Raw genomic sequence first — 13,747 nt, 5'->3', positions numbered from 1 at the left:
TGTAAAAATGTGTAATGAGCGGCTGCAATGCGATGCAGGCTGCGGTCGGTTGAATGCTATGGCTCGCAACATTGTTGTTGTGCAATATCACATGTTTGGCGTCGTTAGACGACTTTTGTATACAATTTTGCTCAACCAATTCACCATAATGGAGCATGTGAGAATGAATTCGATGCAATGCGGGCCACAAACGGAAAACAAATCCAAACAATCGGTTGAAACTCATTTTGACACACACGTGTGGATTTGTTAATGATTTTAGTTTTAGGCTGTTCGTTGCTGAGTGAACATCGAACGCGGAAAAAAATGATTGTAAGTATGGCATTTATTTGTGCTTGAAAAGAAGAGAGAGAGGAAGATTTCTTTTTTCAAATTTTCCGTATTAGCTTTTGGCAACTTCTTTATGTTTTTCTATTAATGATGACTGGCTTTTGAACAAATCTTTGAGGTCCTCCGTAAGTTATTTATTTATTTGAAATATAATTATGCATTATTATATTTACTTATATGTTATATGCAAATAATTATATTACATTACGAAATGCACTAGTAGATAAGACTATGGGTGCCTTTCAATAAATGTTTTGCTTAATGTTGTCATTTGAGCGCTCATGTGCACACTTTAAAATGTCAAAAGAAAGTGGCATTTACACAGGGAAACATTTGAAAGGGAAACATTTTGTTCGTAGGAGAACGACGGACGCGGAAGAGAGACGGGATTTTGTCACCCTGGCGACACATTTTGCGCTTTTCGTTTGTATTTTCAATCTTAAAGCAATTTTTGCTTCATTCGTTCTTTTTTTTTGTGGGAGAAAGTTCTGAGTTATCTGCTGGTTTTCAATCAAACGGAAGAAATCAACAATGACAAACAGCCGAACGCTGCTTGAAAAATGAAGGATTATTTTTCTTAGAAAAGTAAGTATAATTTTAAAAAGTTAGGGGACATGTTTATGTTGGATTATAATTTTTCCCCCATTTCTAGATACTCAAGTTAATTTGAAGTTAATTATGTATTTATATATGAAGTATTTTTAATTCAATTTTTTTTTATTCTTTTGTGTAAATAAAAAACAACAATTTATTTGCAGTTTGCCTCCTTTATTGAAATATTTAAGAAACTGTTGACGAACGTTCTTCGCTTTACTTGTTAGCGGGTTGCCACATACGCATCAATCTGTTGAAATTTCAACCGATTGTTTGCATTTGTTTTCCGTCTGTGCCCAGCTTAAAGTAGATGCAATGTTTTTTAAGTTTGTTATTATAGAGATTTTTAAATAAACACCATACATGTAGTCTTTTTTGTTTTTTTCTGACGAGTTGAATTTTTTCTGACATTGAAATTCACTATATATGTATGTATGTATGTAGGGGTCTTTGTACGTGCCAAATGAGGGCAGGACAGATCCTGGGATATTAAAAATATAGCAGTTCTTTCTTACAATAACAACAGGCAATGTGAAGTCTTCAAAAGCTTTGGAGTCAGCATAAAACCCTAGGAGACTATTCGTATCACGATATTCCCCACAAAAAAGCGGTGAATCTTTACCAAGCAACTAATAAAGTATATTTGAAGTAAAGGGCTTAAATATTTATTTCTACGGCTTATCAGTAAAGAAAATATTAGCTCCATTTATATTAGCTCCATTTATTTCCCTCTCTTCTCCATGGTCTTTGAGTTTGTCATTCTCATCTTGACGGGATGCTAGTCCTTAAGAGCCTGTCAAAGGTGAGTTTAGGGAAAGAGTAGTCTATTACTTGACTAAAACTACTCATAATATGTCATAAAGAAACGTATCCAATCCGCCGTGTCTTCCATAGCGCCATACTATTAAGCCTAAGCGCTGGTCACGTGTTTTCTACCAGATTTAGAGCGGACAAGTTCACTGGCCCCGCAATCACTTTATTAGGGGTGGTCCTTAAAGCGCCCATGATCTTTAAACACGCAGATCTTCGGAGCCTGCTCAGCAGTTTTGCATAACTTGCCTCTTGAGTTGATGGCCACCACACAAGTATTCCATATAGTAAAATAGATCGAACCAGCAAAGTATAAAGCCAGTGCGTGATACGAGGTGTCAATTTCTATTTGATTCGGACCGCTTTTTTGCATCTCTGCAATACTATGATGTCCTTTTGAACCCTATTTTCAATATTAGATTTCCATGTAAGCTTCCTGTCTGATATGAGTCCTAAGTATAGTATTTAAAATTCTCTTTTAAATGAAAAGACTAATACTACATAATTATATATTTTTTTTCAAGTTTTATAATGTTTTTTGCTTCTTCTGTAAGACTTCAAAAAAATCTTTGGTAAGACTTTTGTGCATTTAATTAGTATATGCCTGTTTTCCGTAACTTTGACTACTTGACTCGGATAATGGGATGCCAATTTTGCTTCCACTTTGCTGTGGTTAGGAGTTCTTAATTTTTCCCGTTTCCTCCTGGGAATATATCCTCTTTGATGTCAGTAGACTCTGGACTCGGGTTTTAATATTGCTTCAGCGATTTATTTTTCGTCAATGGGTACTATTTTTTGTTGCTTTTTAGATGGTGAACTTGTTTGATGTAATATTTATTTAAAAATTAAAAAAAGTTCATTTACACAGGCGAAATTTTCTATTTATCTTGACTAAAATTTCCAGTATAAAATTATTAGAAAAAAATGTCACTGCACCACTAGGCCAATTTCGGTTAATGGAAAGCTAATTATGAAACCAAATTATAAAGGGAATGTGGTGAATGTGAAAATATTTGCTTAGTGGCAAAATCTGGCTAAAAAATCGTAAATCGGGGGAAATATTACCTACAATTTTAGCTGAAAATGTTCAGTAAGGGTATATTACTATTTCGTTGCTGCTTTATAGTATGTTGCATTAGTCGTGCGCTACCACTGAAAGGTAAATTAATAACTTTGAACGAAGTGGATTCTTCAGTGTGCAGCTGTGATGTGCGTTCGCTGACGGTGGCAGCATTGGAGGTAATATAATTCAGGAGAGTGCTTCGCAACCTATAAATAAAACATTTATAGCAGTGATAATGAACGATTTGAGGTGCATGCCACTGCTCAAGCTTATCACGATTGTAATAGCCATGACAATTCTTTTAGTGGCACTCTGCTCATTTAGTTGGTAAATTGGTATGAGAAAAATTCGCAAAATATTAATTGAAAGTCTTTCTCAAAGATCATTTAAGTGTTATTGTTATAAATACTAAATTGAATCTGAGATAGTAGAAGTTATTTTTATCTCTCTCACAATTAACTCCAAACCTGCTATTGTGTAAGTTTGACATCTCGTATGAGTAACATTTATTATCAAGGAAGGAATTTACATTTGGTAATTTTTGGCGGTAATTTGGGGTGGCCGCCGTAGCCGAATGGGTTGGTGCGTAACTACCATTCTGGAGTGCGCAGGTTCGAATCTTCGTGAAACACGAAAATGAAGAAAAAGTTGTTTCTAATAGCGGTCGCCCCTCGGCAGGCAATGGCAAACCTTCGAGTGTATTTCTGCCATGAAAAAGCTTCTCATAAAAAATATCTGCCGTTCGGAGTCGCCTTAATACTCTAATTTTCTCGATTTCTGCAACAACATCAACCCCCAGGAGAAGTTGCTCGGCCAAACACCCAAAAATGGTTTAAGCGTCAATTATATATACATATAGGTATATGTGGGAGTGAACTTTAGTAAGGTAGGAACTCATACTTGTGTCGCCTTGTAGCGCCACGGCATCGATCAAAAGATGAGCAAAGAAGTTTGAGTTAGCAACGAGAACTTACGGAGAGAACGACGGTATCGAGTGCGCTGCTACTAAACGATTTCCAACCAACCAATATTTCAATCCATTTAATTCAATTTCTATTTCATTATAAATCATTATTAATTTGTGAACTTTGTAATAACTTAAAATAATACTATTAAACTACATTCTGACGTCAAATAGTCAGAAACATCAATATCTTTCATTTCACATACATATGTATAAACATATACACACATATGTATATATACACAACATCTGACCCAAAAGTGTGCCTGCTTAGTTCAGCGAATACCGCTTCAAAGGAAAGTAGTTTTTTCTGTTATCCTTCTTCCTATGTCTCCAAGGTTGAATGGATTGTGCTCCGAGATCGATTTTTTTCAGCTTAGTAAAAAACTCCACTACCGCCCTGTTCCGATTTTTCAGGAAGTACTTATTTATTTTACAGGCAATGAATCTGCACCAACGGTCTCTGTGCCTTTTGTATATGAATTTATGGAACCAACTAAGACCTGAACCCATCATTGGCTCTTGTCAAATTGGACGAGTTTCAGATCTACATTTCACCAATTCGTCAGATTATCACAAAAGTTTAAGTTTGTTCCATCGCTGTTACTTAGATTTCTGGACAGTTTCTGATGATAGTTTTTGCTGACCAGATACCTCGGAAATCGGTTCTTTATACCAAATAAGAGCCAATTTTAAAGTAATTTCAGAAATTCTGTTTCGTCAAAAAAAAATATATATATTAGGGAAGAAAGATATGTTAAGCGCACAACACTTCTACTAGCAGATATGTTCCTTTCTCAAAGAACTAATTATTTATATTGAAAGCGCATACTTAGGAGAAAAACTGGTTCCTTATCGAATAAATGGTAGTTAGCCGCAAAATATATTTGTGCGCTAATCTCATCATTGTGCCTAGTAATCCACATGACGTACAACCTTGTAGAGGTAGTTGACTTTAATTAGCCTACTAGACAGTTGAAATTTGTTTCTCAGGAATCCAGACGAGTTATCAAGGTCAACTTAATAAGTTTTGGTACCACAGCGCTCACATACCACTTTCGTCTCTACCCACGGCCTACAACATAAGTGCATATGCAATGCCAGACTTTGTTATTAAAGGGGGAAGCTACTCCAACTAAGTTTTTACCTGAGCATTGCAATATTCTTGGTTCACACTGTTTTTATCTTGCACCGTGAGTTCAACCCGAAGTGTAACGGAAATCGTAGTACATAGAAGGAAGTTGAATGAGCTTTTCATACCATAATATTATCCACCTAACGATATACTTATATACAGGCATGTATTCTTCTAAGTATGCTAGTTTTGAAATTGGAAAAAAAATCAATAAATGCCAGCCCATCTGAAAGACATATAGCCAAGTGGCACGTGGCCATTTCGAATACAACGACATAATTATCGTCACAAATATATGCATTCGCTTTGTAGAAAAATCGATATTCTATAGGCTCATGTTTAAATGTAGGTTATGCTAATAGGCTGTGGAGAAAGTGAATGGTGGTTTCTATTAAATAAATTCGTATTCGAATTTGCCTGAATTAAACAATGCTAAGTTCAACTGTGTGGTTTTTTTTTTCAAAATCCATAGTCCCACAAAATAGACGCAAATACTATAATAGGTTGAATATTTAACATTTATTGAATATTTAACATTTATTAAAAAAGTCGTTGGTTGAAATACTTAATTTTTGTTTTTTTATTTGCAAAAATACTTTCCCCTAGATATTCCTATGCAAAGAATATTTGACCAAGTCTTGCCGTGAGTTCTCAATGCCCGCTAAACCATAATCAGGAGAGCGTTCCTTACGGATTTTATACCATTGCGGCGGTACAGCAACTGGACGATGTCTTTGCAATTTCGGATCCACGGTGGGTGTCGAGCTATTCGCCATAGCAACACAAAATGCGAGTAGTAGTAGACACACTTTAAAATCCATTTTTCAAGTGATTTGCTTTAAGCGACTTAAAGATGCAAACTGTAATTTGAGTTTTGCTTTGTTGACTTTTATAGTCCAAAGCTGTGGATACAAAATGCTTTGCGGGGAATCCCTTGCATAGCTTAGCGATGTGGTGATAGGGAAGACCCTCGCTGTACTATCAATGTGGTTTTACGTATTATATTCCATATGTTTCAAAATTCTTGATAAGGAATGCACTTACAGTGTGTCAAAAATGTTTTCCTAAGGAGACAAAATCATTTTCTACTTTTTCGTTTCTAAATAAATTGGTCGTTTATTAAAACAAATTATAACGATTTTTCGTATTTAAGGCTTACTTATTAAAAAAAAAATTTGAAGAATACTTTAATTTCAATGTCTCATAAAACCATTTTAGGGAGGATTTTAAGCTATTTATTTTTCTATAACTTTGATAGGACTGATATTTCTCATTCTGCTGTAATTGAAAATGAAATTGCATTAAAAATATTTCTGTGCCCAAAAATTAAGTATATAAGATCCCATTCGTGCCCAAGAGTCAGCTGACAAGAAATGATAATAGTTTGACTCCGATTGACCACACAGAACATTTGCTCGAGAAGATAGAAAAATGAGACGGAAACTCAGCAAATCTCGTTAGATTTTGCCAGAATTCTTGCGAGTCATTTTAAGAGTGAGTGTTATAGTTGTTTCACACGCTCAAATTGACTTATAATTATGTATGTAATAGTTGTGGAGACAATAGATATAAATCCATTTATTATGTGAATAGGGAAATATTTGAGCCCGCTTGAAGAAAAGTGTCAAAATAGGACAGGCAATTGGTTGAAAATATTTATTTACGGTATGTCAGAAAATGTTAGACTCTTGCGACATATGAAAATTGGCATTAACAACACTTTCTTGGAATGTCGAAACGAGCGTATTTTTGTTCGAAATTTTCAAATAAAGCATCTCACTGTCTCAAATCTTTTTTTGAGGCCATGGAACTCAAAATATAGTAATTAATAGAAAATCTAAATCAATTAAATTTCAATAATCCAACAATTTATTTAACGAAGAAAGCGTGAAACAATTTTCCCTCCTTGTAAAGATTTTCTTAACACACTGTATTTATGTATGCATGCACATATAGAAAGAATAGGGGTTTACCAGAATTTATATTATTTCATATACTTGTAAATATATTGAGTGACCTAAGCTTCAAGCAAAATTCATTTTATAGGTGAATTTTGTAGCGTAAGGTATTAAGCCGAGAAAATATTGAAATTTAAAGCATTTTAATTATAAATACAGAAAAACACTACAGTTAGGTTAGTAATATTGTGAAAATCAAAATATTATATGACTTACAGTTAATGGTGATGCTTGGGTTACTTTCGGAATGTGCACAATCAGACTGTGTGCAAGTGTTTTCGGTGTTAAGATAGAGAATCATATACTTAGCCATTCGGAAGCGATGCGTAAAAACTCATTGTGATAATAAAAATATATTTGCATAAGTAAACTTGAAGTGATTGTTGGTGATTTTAAAATTAACGCTTTTTATGGGTTTATATGGTTATTCGTAAGTAAGCAAAATCTACGCGGTGAATTTTAATTCTTCTCTTTGATACAAATCTAACACAATGATTTATTGCAATTAGACTCGCTAAAAACTTAATAACTTACTAATATAATCCTAGCAACCATACTATCGATGTTGTTCCACAAATGGAGGGACCTACAGTTTTAAGCCGATTCCGAACGGCAGATATTTTTTATGAGGAGCTTTTTCATGGCAGAAATACACTCGAAGGTTTGCCATTGCCTGCCGAGGGGCGACCGCTATTAGAAAAATGTTTTTTCTTAATTTTGGTGTTTCACCGGGTACCCTCTATAGTTTGAGGTACGATTAAAGCTTTTCTTTGGGAATAAATCTTCCCTTTTATCATTAGGTAGGGTGATGAAGCTCGCCACAAAGCTACACATACTACATAGTGTGGCGAAATTTTTCGAAATCGGTGCATTGTAGTGGGCAATTTATTTTAAATGATTCTGCTGCACTGATCCTTCGTTTTTTTTAGTTGCTCACATTGAATGTATCACATCTTTGAGAGGTACCCTTATTTAGATTCATTTCTAAATCGGAACATATGTTAGTTACATATGTATGTACATATGTATATCTCCACACCGAATTTAAATGTGATACATATGTATAACTTATAGTTCCAAAGTTATGCCTCGTTGCTGAAACGTGCAATGCACACCCAAAATCTCACCGAAATCGATTGGGCGGTAACGGCGACTACGATCATTGTGACACTTGATTTGCGCGTATTAAGATAAAAAGTATTAGGAATGCATGCTTGTATTTTATCTACTTATAAGTGTATTATACATATGTACATATATTAATAAATATATGCAAGAACATAATTTTTGGTGTGAGATATTATCAGCTTCAATTTTGCGACAACAAACATTCCCACGGGGCTCCCTTTGTTTTACTACGTTCAGCACCTAAAAGTCTACGCATTATCAACTTCTCAGCAAAGAAAGAGCATATAAAATATAAAAAAAAAACCGAAACACAGGCTATAAAGCAAATAAAAGTTTCGAATGTATATATAATGCGTGTACGAAAAAAGTGGTTCAAATAAGTTCGTTACCCTATAAAAATCAAATCTGTATCATGTATATGTATTAACTAAAATACTTAGTTTTTTTTGTTACATTTCTTTTGTTTTTTTGTTTGTTCCTGTTCTTCTCACGCATTGCTTGCTTTTGTGAATAATTTAGGGGATTTTGTTTTGTTTTAGATACGCAATCGGAACTATTTTCTAACTGATAACACAATAATTAATGTACTAAATATGCGTGCATGCATAATGGGTGTTTGTTTTTAATACAAAAGAGAATGTGCACATTTTTTTATTTTAAAATAATTTCAAATAATAACGTTTTCGTTTTGTGTTATTTTATCATAATCGGCCTTGTCTCGCTAACAATGTAGGTGGACTTCCAAGACGTCAATCGCAAGTATATCAGCTTAAGTTCCATGAGGAGTTTAATCGCATGGCCATTGCATGAGTTGGGAAGTTTGTTCCTTTACATTAGTGTTGATCTAAATACAACAATTTCTCTTATCACTCAGCTAGAAGCGGATCTCATCATTAAACACAAAATAGATGATTTGAAAATTGTTTAATGATTGCCGATTCTGGAAATAAATTTTTGTGATTTGTAAAATATTAAAAGTTGCTAGTAAATTTTCAAAGCATATTGGTTCATTTGGACGCCTAATTTGAAAGTTTTATGTATCTAAAAAAATACCCTTTAGCAGATGACAACACGAGTGCGAAGCCAATTTGCGTAAAATGTAGCAAAAATAGTTCCGCGCCAGCCGAGACTCCCACGCACTCAGTCGCTAACAACAATTCGCAACTACAAGGGGATTCTCTGCGAAAAAAGCTTGTTTTACTAAATAAATACATATAATATATCCGTATATACATAAATATGTAAATACACAAATATGAATTTGTTTGCTAAAATCAATCATTTTATGACGCCAGTCATCTCCTTTTGACAACTCGTTTTTTACTATAAACGAAAAACCTGTATTTGTATTAATTTAATAAATATTTATTTTATCAACATATGATCTGGTCAGATATTTTAATTCGCTAACAAAGTATTTATTTCCAGATTGTTCGGCTAATCGTCGATTATATTGTAAAGTCAAGGTCTCAAGGTGCTCATAGAAATATTATTAATATATGAGTACACAGCTCTTTACGTTAGGTTTATTGTGATCTTGACCTTAAACTATAAAAAACCACTTGGAGCAAAAGCAGGGGAGAACGTGGATATATTTAATTTAATTAGACGAAACCTTTTGAGAAAAATTACTAATATAACAGATCAAACAGTTGTATTATTCAGACGCCTTTGAAATGTATTTTCAATGATAATCGTAACTTACATATTTAAATCGGTTAAGTATGGCGGCATCTCGCTACATGAATTTAACTGGAGATATGGACCGAACACATAAAAATGCCTCAATGAAATAGCTCATACCTATATGTATATAGCTAGACAACACTAGCTTACAATCAAAATAACCTATGAATCCAAGCACTATAAACAAATCACTTGATTTGATTGGTTGACATTTTCTTTAGAAATTTGAAATTTGTATTGTCTGCCTTATGTTCTTTAATCCAAAATCATTATATGACGATATCTCAAAAACCACATGACAGAAAAAAAATTGAGTGGATTATCAGACTCAGCGACCGATTTTACGAAGGAATAGGGTGGCCACCTAGGGTGAAAAAATTATTAGTTATTTGTAAATCTGTTAATAAACGTTTTTCATAGTTGTATTCACGGGACAATTTTTCTAGTGATATTTATTTGCCACTTACTGTTTAGCACTGCTTAATATAAGTATTCGAAAGGTTTATGTGATCTGCAACAAAGAAAAAATATACCATTAATTCGAGTTATTATTATTATCATACCAAAATAAAATTAAATCAAGTAAACATGTAAGTTCGGAATAATAATAAAAGTTTAATATAATGCAAGTCAATACAAATTCAAAATTCAGTTATTGGATGTATGGACCAATTATAATTTATAATTTATATCTACTTAAACCGACCGCCGTAGCCGAATGAGTTGGGGCGTGATTACCATTCTGGAATTTTCCAAGATGCTAATAGGTCATGAAGAGAAGAAAATACTTGGGTTACAATCAGGCTAATTTGGCCGCAAATAGATAAGAAAAAGTCAGGAGAACTGTTCAACCTCTCAAGAGAGAACAGCTCGAAGGTTGTGACTAGAGACACCGGTCATTGGCTGTTAGGTAGGCGCTATTTTAGGCTAGGAGTATTTTCTCAAGAATACTGTAAAAGTTCTAAAGACGAGGAAGAGGAAGAAACAATAGGACACTTACTCTGTAATTGTCCAGCCTTAGCTAGGAGTAGGGCAATGTCGTTAGGAAAACACTCTTTTGACTCGCTTACGATAAAAAAATCTATCCTACACTTCATAAGAGCGTCTAAATGGTTTCATTATAAATCAGTGTTACACAGTGGTACCACAACGGACCTACATGGTCTAAGTGAGTTAGCTATTTTTAAAATTTACTGTCACAAAAATCTAGCTTAACCCTACCATTCTGGAGTGCATAAGTTTGAATCTTCGTGCATGAAAGAAAAAAAATTATAGAAATTTTTTTCTAATAGCGGTCGACCACCGACAGGCAATGGCAAACCTGTGAAACTGTAGATCCCTTCTTTTACGATGCAAACTCCTACAAATAGGAGGAGAAGCTCGATCGAAAACCCAAAAAGGGTATAAGCGCCAATTATATATATAAATATATATGCAAATACATATATACACTTACTCGTACTTACTAATTGTACGAATTTTTAAAGCTTTTTTAACTTAATTACATACAAAACAAAAGTGAAAATTACTCAACGAGTTATTTTCAGTGCAGAGTACAACTATGTATGTATAGCCACGAAATTTGATGTTTAAAAAGAAGCCCGCTTTATAAAATATTGAATGTGATTTATGTGAGTAGCATTAGGAAACAGCAATGTCTTTTCACTTTTTGGCATGAATATCGAAAATATTGTACAACTTATTTAAGATTTGTGTGTGCACAACAACACTTCAGCACCTCAATGAACGCCCCATAAAAAGAAAGTGTCGAATAACAAAAGTGAGTTGGTCAATTGGTTGACGAGTAGTTATGTGCTATAGGGCATAAGCAATTGAAGTGAGGATCACTTGAACTCGTTCGTATGCATTAGCAAAGCTTGAATATCGAATAGCTCAAAGAGCCGCACGCATGACAACAAACAATATAGACAAATGAGAAATTAAAAAGCGGATATCTATCATACGCATGCAAGTTGCGAAATAACTTCAATTCATGCCGATTCGCCATTATCGTTTGGTACTTTCTAATTTGCAATCACTTTATGTATTAGCAACTTGGACAAGAAGCCAATTAATGAAAGAGTTGATAAATTTATTTTATTGAAACAAGCAAATAACATTACTTTCTACAGTAAACACATATGTACGTGCATTTTGTTAATATGATAGGGACAATAGTTCCGCAGAAAATTTGAAATTTCACTAAGAAAAAAGAGTTTTTGGAAAAATTAAGAGATTAAAAGCATTTTTGAATTTGATAAAACAAAATTTTGATCAAGACGAATCTATTAAAGGTAGTAGCTAATTTGTTTTTTTTTTCGAATTCATTTTTTGTTTTCCACTTTGCCAATACTTTGCTTTGACAATCAAACGTACGAAACATTGTTGTTAATCTAGTGCCACTAGTCTAGTGTTTTAATGAATGAGCCTTGGTATCACTTGTAATTTTAAATTTTGTAATGAGTTTAAATTCATAACTATGAAAATTTTAAAATAATTTTAACACGAGGACTAATTTATTGCTTTTTTTATTTTGCTTTCACAAATAATTCACTTCCTTGATTTCTCCTTTGACGTGACATTTTAATGTACAAAATGTTGTTGTTGGTCTACAACAAATGTTACAAATGTTTGATACAAGAAAGAAAGTGTGTAATTCCTTTCCCACAGTTTTAATGCATTCCAAGATAATAACTTTTGACATAGCGTTGCCCCATTGACATTTTTTGAGCGAGGAGTTTAATTCAGACATTTGTTCATGTGTTCATAGTGATCAGTAGCCAAATATCTACGTGCGTGACCAAATGATAGAACATTGTTTTCTAATGGCGGACGCCCCTTGGGAGGCAGTGTCAAACCAGCGGTGTATTTCAGCCCTGAGCGCACCACAAATAGGAGCTCGGCTAAGCATCCAATAAAGCGGTCTAGGCGCTAATCAGATACTATAAAATCAGATAAATATATGTTTATGTCTACCAATAAAAAATACTTTAGAAACTTTTGCATATAGTTTAGAGCAAGGTTCTTTCAAAAAAAGAAAAATTAAATCAGGCGGCTTTGGAGCATTTCGTTTCTAAAATTATGCCTGATTTTGTCGTATGTTGTTTTTCTGTCCATTGAATCCCGTGAGCTTCTTGATATTTTTCAATAAAAATATATATAATATAATTGGAAAGAGTATTGTAAACATAATTGGCCTCTATAGCCTTTGTTCGGAATTTGGCCGACCTCCATCTTCTATTTGGTAGTCACGCACCTACCCATTCGGCTACGGCTGCCGAAATTGAAAAGATTACTGGCGGGAGATTTAAATATGTATCTCAATTGTCACTATTGCTTACTTTGAAGTACTGTTTATGTCTGTAAAAATATTTGGAGTAAATTTTACGATCCCAATATTTTCAAAATTAAAAAAATCCACTCCGCATTTACTTCTGAGCACAAGACAATTTTACTGTTGACCTTAAGATTGATAAATTAGGAACTCAACTTTCATTTCCAAAAGCTTTTTTCCACATATGTTGTAACTAATTTTAGTGCCAGCGTATAAATTATTTCCTTATGCAAATAATTAAACCAATCTTCATACGCTAACAACCATGCAGTAAATTTAGTTGCTCCTTAAAGGACAGTCCTCATTCAAAGAAAATGCTTTGTAGAGTATTAGTTTTGTTTGTCAAAAAAAGCACTGTCCGATTTTGTTATCAACGACCCGTAGGTGAGCAACGGGGAATATCCAAGAGGCAGTTGTCCGTTAGTCGTATCATATCGTGCAACAGATGCAATTAAGTGTCACTCTCTGCAAAGCTTTGGAGGAAAACAAACTTCCAGTTAATTAGTTCGCGCTGGCGCTACGATACAAATACCCGATAGAGTAGAATGTTTGCAAAAACTAATGTATGCCCTCGATTCGATTTTTTGAAGGGGCCAACCCCGGTTTATAATGATTTTTTCCTCAATAACCTTGCCTACCTTACCTACAATCATGCTGCATCGGGTGTTGTTTTTTTAGCTACATTAGAACTATCGTATCGATAACTATGAGTTGACAGCTGAGAATGGCAAATTGTGCATATATT

At 33.9% G+C, this 13,747-nt stretch overlaps 1 protein-coding gene across 7 annotated transcripts in view; it reads right to left on the bottom strand.

Annotated features, from left to right (window-relative positions):
• Positions 1 to 13,747, bottom strand: part of LOC129240080 (solute carrier organic anion transporter family member 74D) — a 149,582-nt gene that overhangs the window by 103,586 nt on the left and 32,249 nt on the right. For 6 of the 7 annotated variants that reach the window (XM_054875561.1, XM_054875557.1, XM_054875563.1 and 3 more), the window contains exon 3: positions 10,136 to 10,179. The exons of the other annotated variant lie outside the window; for it this stretch is intronic. The gene's annotated coding sequence lies outside the window, so the exon portion shown is untranslated. The remainder of the gene's footprint in view (positions 1 to 10,135; positions 10,180 to 13,747) is intronic. 7 annotated transcript variants of the gene reach the window in all.

The sequence above is a fragment of the Anastrepha obliqua genome, chromosome 3 (genome assembly GCF_027943255.1).
Source record: "Anastrepha obliqua isolate idAnaObli1 chromosome 3, idAnaObli1_1.0, whole genome shotgun sequence".
Taxonomy (NCBI): domain Eukaryota; kingdom Metazoa; phylum Arthropoda; class Insecta; order Diptera; family Tephritidae; genus Anastrepha; species Anastrepha obliqua.
This window is presented reverse-complemented; position numbering and strand designations above follow the sequence as displayed.